Raw genomic sequence first — 14,462 nt, 5'->3', positions numbered from 1 at the left:
TTGTCTTTTGAAATCCTATCTTGTTGTTTTGTATGAGCTATGCATTTACAAATAGCTACTTTCTGAGGCAACTGAATAGAATCTAACAAATCTAAAATAAACTGTGCATGGTTAATTGGTTTGCCAGTAGATGTCACCATTCCTCGATTCTTCCACTGTTGTGCAAAAACGTGTACAGTAGAAAAAGCATACTGGCTGTCTGTAAAAATGTTTACGCTTTTACCCTTTGCTAAGGTACATGCCCGTGTCAAGGCAATCAACTCTGCTGCTTGTGCAGATAAGTTATGTGGTAGAGATTTCGCTTCTACAATCTCAGTATCAAAAACTACTGCATAACCTGTTAGGTTCTGTCCTGTAGGACTCCTTTTGCATGAGTCATCCACGTAATATGTCACCTTGGCATCATCCAAGGGAACATCCGTGAGGTCTTTTCTAGGCAGTGTCTTTTGCTCAATTACCTGCAGGCAGTTTTGGGGTGTGCCATCCACAGGAGTTGGGAGCAAGGTAGACGATTCAAAGTAGTACATCGTTCAATTGTCATGTGAGGTTGGCTCAGCAATATAGTCATACAAGAAAGATGCCTAGCAGGGGAAAGATATGCTACTTTTTCTTGCAGTAAAATGATTGCGACTGCATGAGGCACTCTCAATGTGAGAGGGTGGAATAACACAACTGAGGCTGAAGCCTGCACTGCCATGCAGCTGCAACTACTGCTTGTACACAGTGGGGTAGAGACCGTGCCACTGGGTCCAGTTGTGATGAATAATAAGCAATGGGGCGTTGTTTGTCCCCATGCTGTTGAGTCAATACTGATGTCATATAACCTTGCTTGCAATCTACAGTTTAGAAAAAACGTTTGTGATAATTTGGTAATCCTAAAACTAATGATGATGCTATCAATTGTTTCAGCTTGCAAAAAGTTAATTCTGCTTCTGATGTCCACTGTATTAAATCTTGTGCTGCCATAGGCTTCTTAAAAATCAGGTCGGTTAAAGGTGCAGATTCCAAAGCATAGTTTGGGATCCAGCTCCGACACAAATTAGTCGTACCCAGGAAGGACATCATTTCCTTCTTGGTTGTGGGTTTTGGTGCTTGTAAGATCACTACTTTTCTGTCCTCATCTAATGTTCTGCCATCTTTGGATATTACATATCCAAGGTATTTCACTTTTTTTTTGCTTACTTTGTGTTCTTCAACTGCTAGGAATTTTAATAATGCTATAGTATCTTCCTTACAATCTTGCTGGGTAGGGGTGGCCAGCAGGATGTCATCAACATAAAGTAAAATTTGACTACCTTTCGGTGGGATAAATCCCGCTAAATTACTTGCCATCTCTTGTGAGAATATTGTTGGACTTTCACTATAACTCTGTGGTAGTCGCGTATATATATATACCGCTTCCCCTGAAATGTAAATGCAAACCAATACTGGCTGTCAGGGTGTATCGGTATCGAAAAGAACGCATTGCTGATATCTACCACAGAAAAATACTTCTGTTGAGGTTTTAAATCATTCAACAAGGTATGTGGATCTGGCACCGTAGGTGCTCTTGGTATTACTGTGTCATTTACAGCTTGTAAATCTTGGACCATACGCGATTCTCCATTTGCTTTTCTAACTGGGAATAAGGGTGTGTTACATGGCGAATTGGGAGATTCCACCAGTATTCCCTTCTTAAGCAAAGCTGCTATGATAGGTTTAATGCCTGCCTCTGCATCTTTTCTCAAGGAGTACTCTCTTTTGTGGTCTAAATGCTGACTTTGGCGTGATAGTAACTGGTCCTGCTGTGCGAATAAGTCCTACGTCTGATTTTCCTGTTGACCAGAGAGTTTCTGGTATATCTAACAAAGCTTTTTCTTCCTCTTCTAATAAGAGGGCTTCTCAGCTGTCTTTGCTGGACTGTAAGTGTACAGCTGGATGTGTTTGTGTTATCCAGTTCAGTTTCTGTCTTTGTATTCCTTGTTCTGACAGTTCTGATTCTGTCTGTTTTTCACATTTTGTAACTTTTTCTCCTAGGTCTATCCATTTTAAACCTTCCTCCTTAGTTAAACTAACATGCGGTATTAGATTCGATTTGTAAAGTGAAAATAACTCCTGGGGGTAATGAACAGCTAACTACACTGTTCGCTTTCATGTCCCAGTACAAATTACACAGTACTAATCTCTTTGCATGATTTTTAAACAATTCTTGTTCATATTCTTTGTCAGGTCCTGGTGTATTACAATAATACAGAGTACAGTGCAACAGGTGTTGTATGTCAATGCAAAGGGAGGGGAACTTACTGATAGCTACATTCATTAACTCTTCAGTTACTGCTCCAGGACCAGTCGTAACTAAGTCCTGGCTGTACCAGTAGAATGTTTCACCTTCCGTTTGCACTGCAAAAGTATTAGTTTGTTGCTGTGCTTCCATACCCTGCATGGTTGGAACTACTGCTATGCCTAATAGTTGCATAAGATCTCTGCCCAAAAGGTTCACTGGGCATTTTGCAGAAACAACAATTTTGCTTTTCTGGGTTAATTCTGAAACAGGAACTGTTATTGTAATGTTATGGGAGAGAGACTCCCGATACAGCTGTCCATTAGCTGCTTTTACTAGTATAAAGTCATGTGATTCTGAATTTTCTGGTAGTTTGGAGGGGTGTACCAGGGTTTGTGATGACCCTGAATCGCACAAGAATTTGACTTCCCTCCCTTCTACCAGGAGTGTCACTTCTGGTTTTGTGTCAGCCAAATGGAGCTCTAAACTCAATAAGGCTAGGTCTAATATTTCGTTTTCTTCACTATCGGTAGCTTCCTGCACTTCCTCTACTATCACATTCTCTGTTCCTTCTATCACATTGTCATTTATCTTTTCTCTATTATTCCTATCTAGTGATTCTTGACTTTCATATAGTCAGTCCTCACCCTCATCGCTTTTGTCTTCCACTGCTGCCTTCTTATTTTTCCTGCAATCCCTTGCCATGTGTTCTTTTTTCCCACATTTGAAGCACTCACCTCTTTTCATTCTCCCTTCAAAGTCCTCTGATCGCTGATCAGATTGTTTGTTTCCCTGGGCATTCTTTTTGCCCTTTTGTCCAGACTGTACTAAATAAACTTCTCCATCTTCCATAGCAAATACTTGGGCTTTCTTTTTCTTTTTATTGTTAAAATGCCTTTCGGCATGTCTAGCATATTCAAGCAATGATTGTAATCTGCTTGTACGATGGTCTACCATGTGTTTAGTAATGAAACTACTTATGGGTGCAATACTGCCTTTCAAAAATGCATTCTTTAACTGCTGCTCATATGGAGAATCTTGTGTCTGATCTTCAAGCACTTGCATTCCACAGTGATTGTTAAAACATTCCAATAATCTAGAAAAATATCTATCAACAGTTTCACTTTCTTGTTGGATGCATTGATTAATGCAAGTCCAGTCTGCCCTAGGCTTCCATTTCTCAGAAATTCGGTCTGTCAGACCTTTCACTCTGTTGTCTAGTTCTGCGCTGCTATGTGGGAGGGGCCTAAGTGCAGCATCACGGGGATTCCAGTTGTCACTGATCATGTGCCAATCTGGACCTACTATTTGCCTGACCACTTTTTCTACTTCCTCTCCGTTTAAGTGATAACTTAATCTCATGCCCTGTAAGTCTTCTAAGAACTTTCTAAAATTAACTTTTGGATGGGGAATTCCCTCTGTGGCTTTTCGGATGTCTTCCGGTGTCCACGGTCTGTATACTAAGAGAGTTGGGTTCTGCCCTTCTTGTCCTGGATGAGGATTTGGTACTTCTATGAGTGGGCATATCTCTTCTTCACTCATAGCCCGTAAATTTCCATTCATTTGACATAATTCAATATCCCCTTTTAAATTATGTGTTCGAGACCTAGTCTCGATAGGATCTCTAACAAACAGTAGTGGTTTTATAGGAACAACTGGATATCGTGGAGGTGGGTCAGTTTGTTCTTTTGCTTCATATTCCGGTAAGGGAGCTGGTAAGGGAACCAAAACCGGAGTGGGCAGAGGGGCCAATGCTATAACTAAGTTATTATCCTCTTTGTCTAGAAACATTGCTTTTGAATTTTTATTCTTTTGTTCTCTTCGGTTTGCTTCCTCAATTCACCTGTGTGCCTGAGGAACTCCTAATTTACGCTATTTTTTTAACCCGACCTTTAGAACCGGTTTTTAGCTGTCTAATAAGTTTGATAAGTGAGGATCTTTCTAGTTTCCCATCAAATTCATATTTATGAACCCATTTAGTATAATATTTAACGTTGTCGGCGCGCTGTGATTGCATATATTTTGCGTCTTTGGTTAACGGTGGGCTTTGGGGTCTTTTCGTTTTTGTGCACATATTACCCATTTTGTTCTAACCTTTTTAAATGTTATGTAACCCTTTTGTTTATTAATGTGGTACCACCAAGTGTTTACAGTCTCTTCAGACTACCTGCCTACTTATTCTGTTTCCCTGATCTATGACAAGATAGCAATATTTCTGTCCCTGAATTTTAAAAATTCTCACAGAACAAATACAATCAAGTCCCTGATCTAAAACAGAAAAAAGTAGATTCACCTTACCTGAGCCTCAGCGATTGGTCACTCACTGTTCAAATGGAACCCGCCTACAGTCGTAGATCAGAAAAGTGGCTGGCCTCTTTTGCACGACAATTCAGTGGGAGGTCTTTCAATGAAGAAGATCCGATGTGGTATCTTCCCTGCACAGTTTCATGCCACCTGGCCCATCTGATCCCAGGCTAAACGAGGGTTTCCAGCTCCAAAGGACCAAAAAATGTTGGAGAAAAATACTTTAAAAAGACCAAAAGCATAAGGTTCAGTTCAGGTATCTTTATTCTTGCGCAAAGAGACAAAAAATGCAGTTACAGAGTTTGTCTGACTAAATCAGGAAGTGTGACAGTTATTATACCTTTCTTTCAAGACATTGCCCACTACGACTGATGTAGCAGATCACCAGTTCACAATTTTGTTACTTTACAGATATTTCTCACTTTTCTAGCTGACTCTTCAAAGTTTAAAAAATATTTTTTCAGTAAACAGGATGGCCTTGATGACCACCGGTCAATTATAACTTTCTTACAATGTGATGTTACAAGTCTAGGTACTATGGCTAATTTAAGCACAATGCAAGTACAGATTTTTGAAGCAGTTTATTGTTCATAATATCTAACTATCTTGCAGCTTATGCACTTTTTCATCAACACGAACAGAGCTTATTGTCTATAATGAATGGATCTACAGAAATTATTATTATTCTCCTTTTAATTTCCTGACCTAGCAGAAAATCACCTGCTTTCCAATACATTTCCAAGGCATAAACATGTATTTTGCTGTGCTAGCAAACTAGGTTAGAGTGCATCTTGCAGTGTCAGAAAGCACAATTTCAGAAAAGCATATTTTCAGTTTCAAATAAAACCAATGCTGCATATAGAATAAAAACGTGTTAATCTTCCCTTATTAAAATAAGCATTGCACACATATGTTAATACATATTTTTCTAACACCCATGACCTGACATTTATGTAGTCTCATATAAACATCTCCATTCTCCAACATACTAAGCATCCTATCATGATACTTACATATATCCAGTAACACAATCCCACCCCCTTTGTCAGCTGGTCTTATAACAAGCTGTGAGGCTCTATTTAACTGGTTAAGGGCTTCATATTCTTTAAAGTTCAAGTTGTAAAAAACTATCACTATGTTGTTTTTCATGCAAACAAATTCTCAGATCGTCTTCACAAAGATTAATGAAGGCTTCTATTGCTGGTGTAAGGTCTGATAAGAACACACTGGGTTTCTTAAAACAATTGTTTACTACAGTTTTGTTAGGAAACAACAAATCCAACATGATGTGCCTAGCAAATAATTTAAGGTCCAATAATGTCTCAATCAAGTCAGCCTTAGCTGCTGGAACAAAGGATAATCCTTTGTTAAGTGAAGCAGTCTGTTCTTTTGACAGAGCAAATGATGATAAATTAAACACTAATTCACCTGCTTGCGACTTCTTGTTGAGGGTCCCATCTGGATCATTGAACTGTTCAAGTCTTTCCTCACTTGTCTCTTTCTGCTGCGGGAACATCCTTTCCTTGTATCCTGCCATATTAGCAATGCCTCGGCTAAAAAAAGGTTTCCAAATGATCGCGAGTCCTTTGAGATTAATGGAATTCCTGCTTGTTGCTCAATTCTCTCATTCATGTTACTTGTGGTTAACTTTGAGGTGTTTCCTCGGTCATAAAAGCTGCTGGGAGAGGCAGTTCGATGAGCTATCATCATTCAACAAAACAAGGAAACATATACCACACAACGGAAAAGCAGCAATCAAAACCAGGACATCAGACAGAATAAACAGTTTTATCTACTGCCTTGTGTTGTCACTGGCTGTGTGGTTTTGAAAACAAGGAAACATACCTAAAGGCAGGTCTACTTAATGGCAGACTCATGGCAATCAGACTCCAGTGTAATGATAGGGCAGTAATCATAATCTCAGCTAATGCCCCACAGCAGGGTTGTTATAGTGAGGAAAAGAGTGCATTCAGACAGCAGCTGCAGGAGCTACTTGACAAAGCAGGATATGAGGACTGCATGGGTCCACATGGGTGGTTCAACAAGAATAAAGAAGGAGAAGCCATTCTAAACTTCTGCCTACAAATGGCTTAATAGTAGCCAACACATGGTTTAGAATGAGAGACAATCACAAGATCACTTACAAGAGTAGGTAACATGCAACTCAGGTAGACTTCCTCCTAGTAAGGAAAAGGCACCAGGGTAGAATCCATGATTGCAAAGTCATCCCCAGTGAAACAGTCAGCCCACAGCATAAGCCACTGGTTGCCACAATCAGCTGCAAGCAGTGGTCAGAGAAGGCACTAAGGTCAATAGACCAGGCTGAAGACCTGGAAGTTGACTGGGGAGAAAAGCTCCAGTAGTAGACAAATTGATTATAAAATTTGAAATAAAAATACAAGTGATGCAAATCATAGTTGATACATAGTAAATGAAAGTAGTTAAGTAAAGATACTAGAAGAAGTGAATAAAAAAATGGAGATAAAAGATGACATGTACATTAATATAAAAGTTACAAATATTATGTGCTAAATTAATTACACAAAGAAGTGAGAAAAGGGTCTGAACAAATAATGAAAATAAGGGTGTTTTGTGATCAACAACAGTATAAAGTCCAGTCTGTTCCATTGTGTTCACCAGTTCATTTCTGCTTCAAAAAGTATGCAAAGTGTTTGCAATATATAGAAAGAGGCGCAAGTAAAAATTAGCAAAACCAGATAGTTAGTCAGGGTTATAAGGTAGAAAAAGCAGAAGGTTAGTCAGGGTTACTGCAGGGGCATAACCAGTGTGTTTTAAGGTGTTTTTTGAGGTTTTGTTTAAAGAGAGGCAAGGAAGTAAGTGATGTAAGATCGTTGGGGAGTAGGTTCCAGTTTTTTCCCACTGCATTAGAAAACAGGGAATCACCAGCTATGTTGTTAGTCTTGGTTATGTTAGCTAGAAGTTTACTAGAAGAGCGTAGGGAGTTTAGATTTTTATAGGGGATTATGAGATTGGATAGTACAGGAGTGCTATTAGGTTGATAAAATATCTTATGGGCAATGGTTAGTTGGGAGATATTCAGATGGTATTCAAGTTCAGTCCAGCCTAGCTGCATTCGATTTAAACAGTGGTGAGTTCTAAAGGCATTGCCATTGGCAAATCTGGCGATGCTGTTGTAGGCATGTGCTAGTTTGACAAGATTATTTTTTTTGAGGTTAGTGTATATGGGGCAGGCATATAGAAGAGTTGAAATTAAATGGGAGTGTGCAATTTTGGTTCTGGCTATTGGAGTTAGGAAACTTTTGATTCGATATAAGAAGCCTATTTTTCTGTTGACAGTTTTTATGGTATTATTTATGTGGATATCAAACGTAAGATTATTGTCAATAGTTATTCCTAACAGTTTGGTGGTAGAGTCGGGGTATATGGTAGTGTGATTATTGGAGATGATAGAGAAATCTATAGGGGGGGACTTTCTAGTGGGTGTAAAGAGAAGGAGCTTGGTTTTTTAGCATTAAGAAGGAGGCAACGTTTTGTAAACCATGTTTCAACTGTATTGAAAACATTTTGAGTCAGAGACTGTAGCTCAGATGTGGAACTTGCTGAGCATATTAATGTTGAATCATCTGCATATTGAATGCAGGTGGCTTGTGGGATTGCTACATGGAGGTCATTGATAAAAAGGGAAAAAAGAAGTGGGCCTAGAATGGACCCTTGAGGGACTCTAAGGGTGACTGGTAGAAGGGATGATATATTATTTTCCCAGAGAACTGCTTGTTGTCTATTGGTTAGGTAGGACATGAACCATTTAATAGCCAGAGAGTCAAAGGAATAGAATTCAATAATGTTGATAAGAAGGGTATGGTTTACCATGTCAAAAGCTTTTGAGAGGTCAATAAAGAGTGCAGATGAGGGGTTATTGTTGCTTCTATTTCTATTTATGACATCTGTAAAGGATAACAAGGCAGTAGTGGTGCTATGTGCTGGCCTAAAACCATGCTGGAACTTAGTTATTGTGTTATTTTGAGTTAAATGGTTTAAAAGTTGCTGGTGAACACATTTTTCCATGATTTTTGCTAAGGGTGATAAAAGAGCTATTGGTCAGTAGTTAGAGTAATCATTTGAGTTACCACCTTTGTGAAGGGAGATAATGTGGGAGATTTTCCAGATGTCTGGAACTTTTCCTTCTTTAATGGTTCTATTTATGAGGATGGATATGGGATAGGAAATTACTTTGGCTGCTTTTTGGAGGTATTCAGAAGGTAGCTGGTCGGCAGAAGGAGTACATGGCTTAAGTTTTTGAATGAGTTTGTAGATGAGGGTGGTAGAGATTGGTTGCATATAAAATGCTGGTAGAGTGCTAGGTGTGGTGGTGGGTAGGCTTGAGTTGTCTGGAGTAAGTTGACTAGCTAGTCCTTGTATGGTATCTGTGAAGAAGGAGTTGAAGGCATTGGCAGTTTGAAGGGGGGTATCAGGGTCTGCCTGAAGTGGGGTAGGAGTACGAGAGTGCCCTGGGGAAAGGAGTTTACTGATACTAGACCAGAACCTCTGAGGGTTATTTTGGTGATTTTGCTGTAGTTTGTAGTAGTAGTTCTTTTTATCCAAAAGTATTCCGTTTTTTTGTACTATTTCTTAGTTGCTTAAAAATTTGTTGATCAGAAATATTTTTGTTAGCTCTCCACTTAGCCCAGGATTTATTCCTAAGTAAGATTTTTTTGTCTGGTTTCTTTGGAAAGCCAGGGGGCTGGTTTGGCTTTAATTCTGATGGACCTTTTGGGTGCACGCCTGTCAAGGATAGTTAGGAATTTAGTGTTTAGATAATTGACAGCCTCTTCAAGAGGTAGGGTTTTTAAAGGGTTCCACTCACAGGCACTTAGGTAATTTTGGAATGATACTGGGTTGAAGTGTTTATTGGTGCGTATGGTTCTGTATATGGGTGGAACTGTGATATCATTCTTATGCCTAAGGATGTAGGTTAAGGTATGATCACTGACATTGTCAGTTAGAGTTCCTACATTGTAAGTTTGTTTTTGTATGTTTATAAGTATCCAGTCTAGGGTACTCTCTTTTTTGTTTGGTTTATTAATTCTGGTTGTAAAGGTGATAGTTTGACTGAAACCATGAAGGTTGATATGGGAGGTAGGATTATCGGCATTGATAGTTTTCCAATCAGTATTAAAATCACCAAGTATAATAGTTTCTTGGGGGTAAGTTAAGGACACCCAGCTTAGTATATACTCTATAGTACTGATATTATTACCTGGTGGAAGGTAGATGCAGATGATGTATAAAGATTTGTTTTGGTTGATTTGAAGTCTGGTGATAAGTACCTCTGCGTTACTATCTTGAGGTGGGTTGAATGGTAAAGTGGAGATCTGGAGTTTGTCTTTGAAAAAGACTGCTACTCCCCCACCCTTTCTTTTTATACAGTCTTGTCTCAGTACATTATACCCTTGGGGAATGATTTCATTGTCTTTGGTCTCAGGTTTTAACCATGTTTCTGTCAGACAGAGGATGTCAAAGCTATGGGTGTCTAAAAGGGCATGGAGATGGGTTACTTTGTTGTTATGGCTGCGGATATTTAGATGTCCTATTAGGAAAGAATTGGGGAGTATGGGTTGGTTTATTAGGGTAGGTGGATTGGTAGGGCCAGGGTTAGGGTGGATGTCACCATCTTTTAAGGAGGGTTTAGTGAGTCTTAATGCCGAGTTATTAATAAAGTTGGTCAGATATTTCACTTTCTTTACTGTGGGTATATTGTACTTAATGTGGGAGAGTCTATGGTATTTTGGTTGTAGATAGCTGGGAGTTGAGTTGATATTAATTTGACTACTTGGTAGTGTAGAAGTGTGTATTGCTGTCTGTTTAGTAGAGTAGTTAAAGTGGTAAAAGTATGGTTCTTCAAAGGAGGTGAGGATATATGCATATGTCAGGGCAGTTGATAGTATGGTTATGAGTATGGATCTGGTAATGTTTGTTTTTACTGTTAAAGTCATCTTTAGAGTTTATGTATAAACATTTTTAGGAGTAGAGAAGAGATGTAGCAAGCAAAGGGAAAAAGAATGGGAAGATGTAGCAAGCAAGGGGAAATAGAATGAGAAGAGGAAAGAGAAGAGAACAAATTGTTAGTGGCTGAAAGGAAGAATTAAGGTACAATAGGAGGGGGTTGTAGAAGTAATAGTTAAGTGGGAAGGGTGAGGATAGTTTAGTTAATAGGTTGGCAAGTAAGGTTGTTAGGATGAGGGAGGGGGTGTGGTAAGAGAAGTATAAGTCTAGGACCACTGGGGGTGCTTGGAATTTGGGGGTAGGGTAGGGGAGTGGAGTGAGCCCGCAGGGCGAGCGGAGCGGGTCACAGCTGAGAGTGGCTGGGAGACAATCAGTTATACAGTGAGAGTGTGTTCTATAGGCTAAGAGAAAGGTAAGAGTTGTTTCCTATATTTACTTATTAAAAGACATAAAGGGGTAAGCGTTTAGAAAAAGATGTATAAGAGAAAGAGGTAATAGTAAGGAGGTCTAATGCAGGAAAAGTGACTAGTTTAGAAAGTTGATTAAGGAGTTCTAGGACAGGAGTAGAAAGGGCAGTCAAATAAGCTTTCTGGTGAATGAGTAATAAACAATAAAAGGTTACTACATTTGCTGTCTGTCAGAGGAGTTCACTTGTATTAATAATAGACACTAATAAGGTTAATTCTTTACCTATCTGATAGAGGGAGGTATTTACATACAGTAATGGTTCTAGTAGGGATAACAGATGAAGGCTACTCCACAGGGCTGCAGGCGTTTGGCTAGCAGTAAGAAATAATTCTACTTGTTTTGAGCTCTGCTGCCCTCAAGTGGAGTAAGGAGGGAGTTACAAATTAAGCCTAAAATAGGAGGTAAGGAGGATAGAGTAAGTAGGAGATGGCCTAGGGGTAGGTCCTCAGGTGTGCAGGCCCTTACAATAGGTTCTACTTTAGCACTTACAAAAGTTAAATACCTATGAAAACAGTAGGTTATCCCCTAGACTGTGAGGCTAAACGAGGAGAGTCTAGGTAGTTCACGTAGGGTTTCCTGGTGGGTATCCCTTCTGTTCTTGATTGGTTTCCTTCTACCTTGCTATGTTACAGTAACGGAAGAGCCTGTAAGACTGTCACAAGGCTTATAAACTGAAAGAAAGATGGAGAAAAAAAGAGATATAAGATGGCAATTAGGTTAAAATCAATGCAGAAGTAAGATAAGAACTGGTGAAGCAAATGCAAGTCAGTAGATGAATGGAGTGTGAGATACAGTACAGTTTAAACACAGGTAGTCAAGATATACCTTTACAAAAACTATTAAACTGCAAACAGTAAAAAAATTTTAACACACATGCATTGGTTACTAGCTAGATAATGTGTACAGAATAAAAGAGCAAAATGCCATTAGATAACATCAACAATCTATGTTAAATGCAGAACACAGCATATAATCAGCAGTTATAATCATTTTCTAGTGTTCAGCTTTAATTTCAACTTTTGTGCGTCAACAGCATACCGGACAGTAAAAGCTCATTTATAAGCTGTTAGCAGTTATAAAAATAGAGTTTACAATTAGGTCTCTGAATAAATCAACTCCTAGTAACATGCAGAAGGCGTGCTACTTAATGAGAATAAAAGGACTTTATATGCGCATTGGAGTAGACTGCTCAAAATATGCACTCTCAGGGAAGCAGGCGGAAAAGAGCACAATAGGGTATGCTCACCACTAGCCGAAGCATTAAACAACAATTTATTACCAGTCAATCAACAACCAAATACTGGATAAAATCAGAATGCTTGAAATACGCACTCTCAGGGTAGGAAGCGGAAAAGAGCACAATAGGGTACACTCACCACTAGCTAGAGATAAAGAAAGAGTCCAACTGGGCATTCCTACACCTGGAGAAAGTATGTGACAAGGTACAAAGAAAGCTGATCTGGGCAGCACTGTGGTGGTTCAAAGTCCCAGAAACATTGGTTGAATTAGTGCAGGCTATGTACAAGGACTCAATGACTCAAGTACAAACAGTGTTCAGCCTTACAGAGGGGTTCCCAGTGGGAGTGGGTGTACACCAGGGTTTACCTCTGAGCCCACTGCTGTTCATACTGGTGATGGACTACATTAGCAAACAGGTTGGAGGGAACAGATCAACAAAGTTACAGTATGCAGACAGTGTGGCATTACAGACAGACTCTCAGCAAGAATGTCAATAAAGACAGGGGAAGGGAATGCAAAACTGAAGGCACATGGAATGAAACTAAGCAAAGATAATTCAGTGATAATGGCAGCAAACTGGGGAAATCAGAATAAGCTGAGATGAGATAGAAGGGAAGTTAGTGGAACAGGTAAATAGCTTCAAGTATCTGGGAGGGGTGGTTGAGGAGAAAGGAAGTCTGAATGAACAGGTCAAAGCTATAATCAGAGGGGCTGCAGCTGACTGACATAGAGTCTCAGATGTAGTCTATGCCAGAAGAATGCCAAAGAAGCTGAAAAGTAAGGTGTACAGACAGTGGTGTGACCAGTACTACTGTATGGTACAGAAACCTGAGCAGTAAAGGCAGAACAGTTGAAGAAACTAGAAGTGATGGAAATGAAGAGCCTGAGAAGCGTGGTAGAATGCACACTGTGGGACAGATGAAGAAATGAGGACATAAGAGCAGCAGCCAAAGTAGCTCCAATTGCAGAAAAGATCAAAGAGAGCAGAGTGGTTCAGACACATGTACAGAAAAGCAGAAGACAATCTGCTGAAGAAGGTTTGGGATCGACAGAAAGAAGGTAAGAGGAAACAAGGACATCCAGCAAAGAGATAGATGGATTATGTGAAAGAAGATCTGCGACAGTGAGGCATGAGTGTTGAAGAAGGCAGAAGTATGGCACTGAATCAAGAGAGATGATGACAGTTAACACAATGCCCCGACCCCATGTAGAAAATGGGAAAAAGGGGGCTGATGATGATGATGAATGATACCTAAAGAACATGACTCATATGACGACGCTCTTATTTACTGCCAGTGCCCTATACATATGAAAACATCTAGAAGCAAATTTTCTCTATAGAACTGCCCATAAAGCAGTACTTTGTAAGGCAGCAAGTGTATAGCAAATGCCTTGCACACTTTTAGAGCAGCTAGGTTGTGCAGCAAGTGACAATACAAATACATTTTGTACAATTTTATAGCCTAGTCTTCCTCCAACCTCCTCCCCCCAAAACACCCTTAATAGTCTTCTGTTAAATCCTGCACAACACGCCAATTAGGAGGACCAGACAGTATGGTTATGCAATTTTCTAACTTCTCTGCATCTAGCCAGGTGGATATGGGTATCTTGAGACAATGTGGCAATTGTGCCATGTTTATTGACAACTACATAATTCTTAAAGTAAAAGATACAGTATGCAAGAGGTGTACATACACAGTGTTACTGGTGGCTAAACTCCCACATACAAGCTCATATCAGGTTGTCAAAACCACGCACACAACACCCACCACCCATAGAACACAACACACACACACATAGATCAACATATGCTGAGGCACTTAAATGCAATCTTCTTAAACAATAAAGACGTCCTAGGCTGCCCATTGACAAAGATTATCCTCACCATACCAAAACACTCTCAACAAAAGCAAAACCTAACACTACACATGCAGTCTCAATCAGTGGAGCTCAAATACAAAATCTGGAGGGTAAGCAAGCACACTTCTTAGGACTCTAGTCATAGGGGACTCTATTGTAAAACATAATGATGCCCCTCTAACTAGGCTGACAAGTTAAAGATAACAGCTATTTGCCTGTCTGTAGCCAGGATCCACCAACTTGCGCACACAGTCAAGCCACTGCACCACAAGTACTCATAGGGTTCCTATTAGAAGAGTGAATGCTTAAAATAGCAAACTCTCTTCTATCGAACTTGAAACCTGAA

The sequence above is a fragment of the Protopterus annectens genome, chromosome 6.part0, assembly GCF_019279795.1.
Source record: "Protopterus annectens isolate FY-2018-M chromosome 6.part0, PAN1.0, whole genome shotgun sequence".
In the NCBI taxonomy this organism is placed as follows: Eukaryota; Metazoa; Chordata; order Ceratodontiformes; family Protopteridae; genus Protopterus; species Protopterus annectens.
This window is presented reverse-complemented; position numbering follows the sequence as displayed.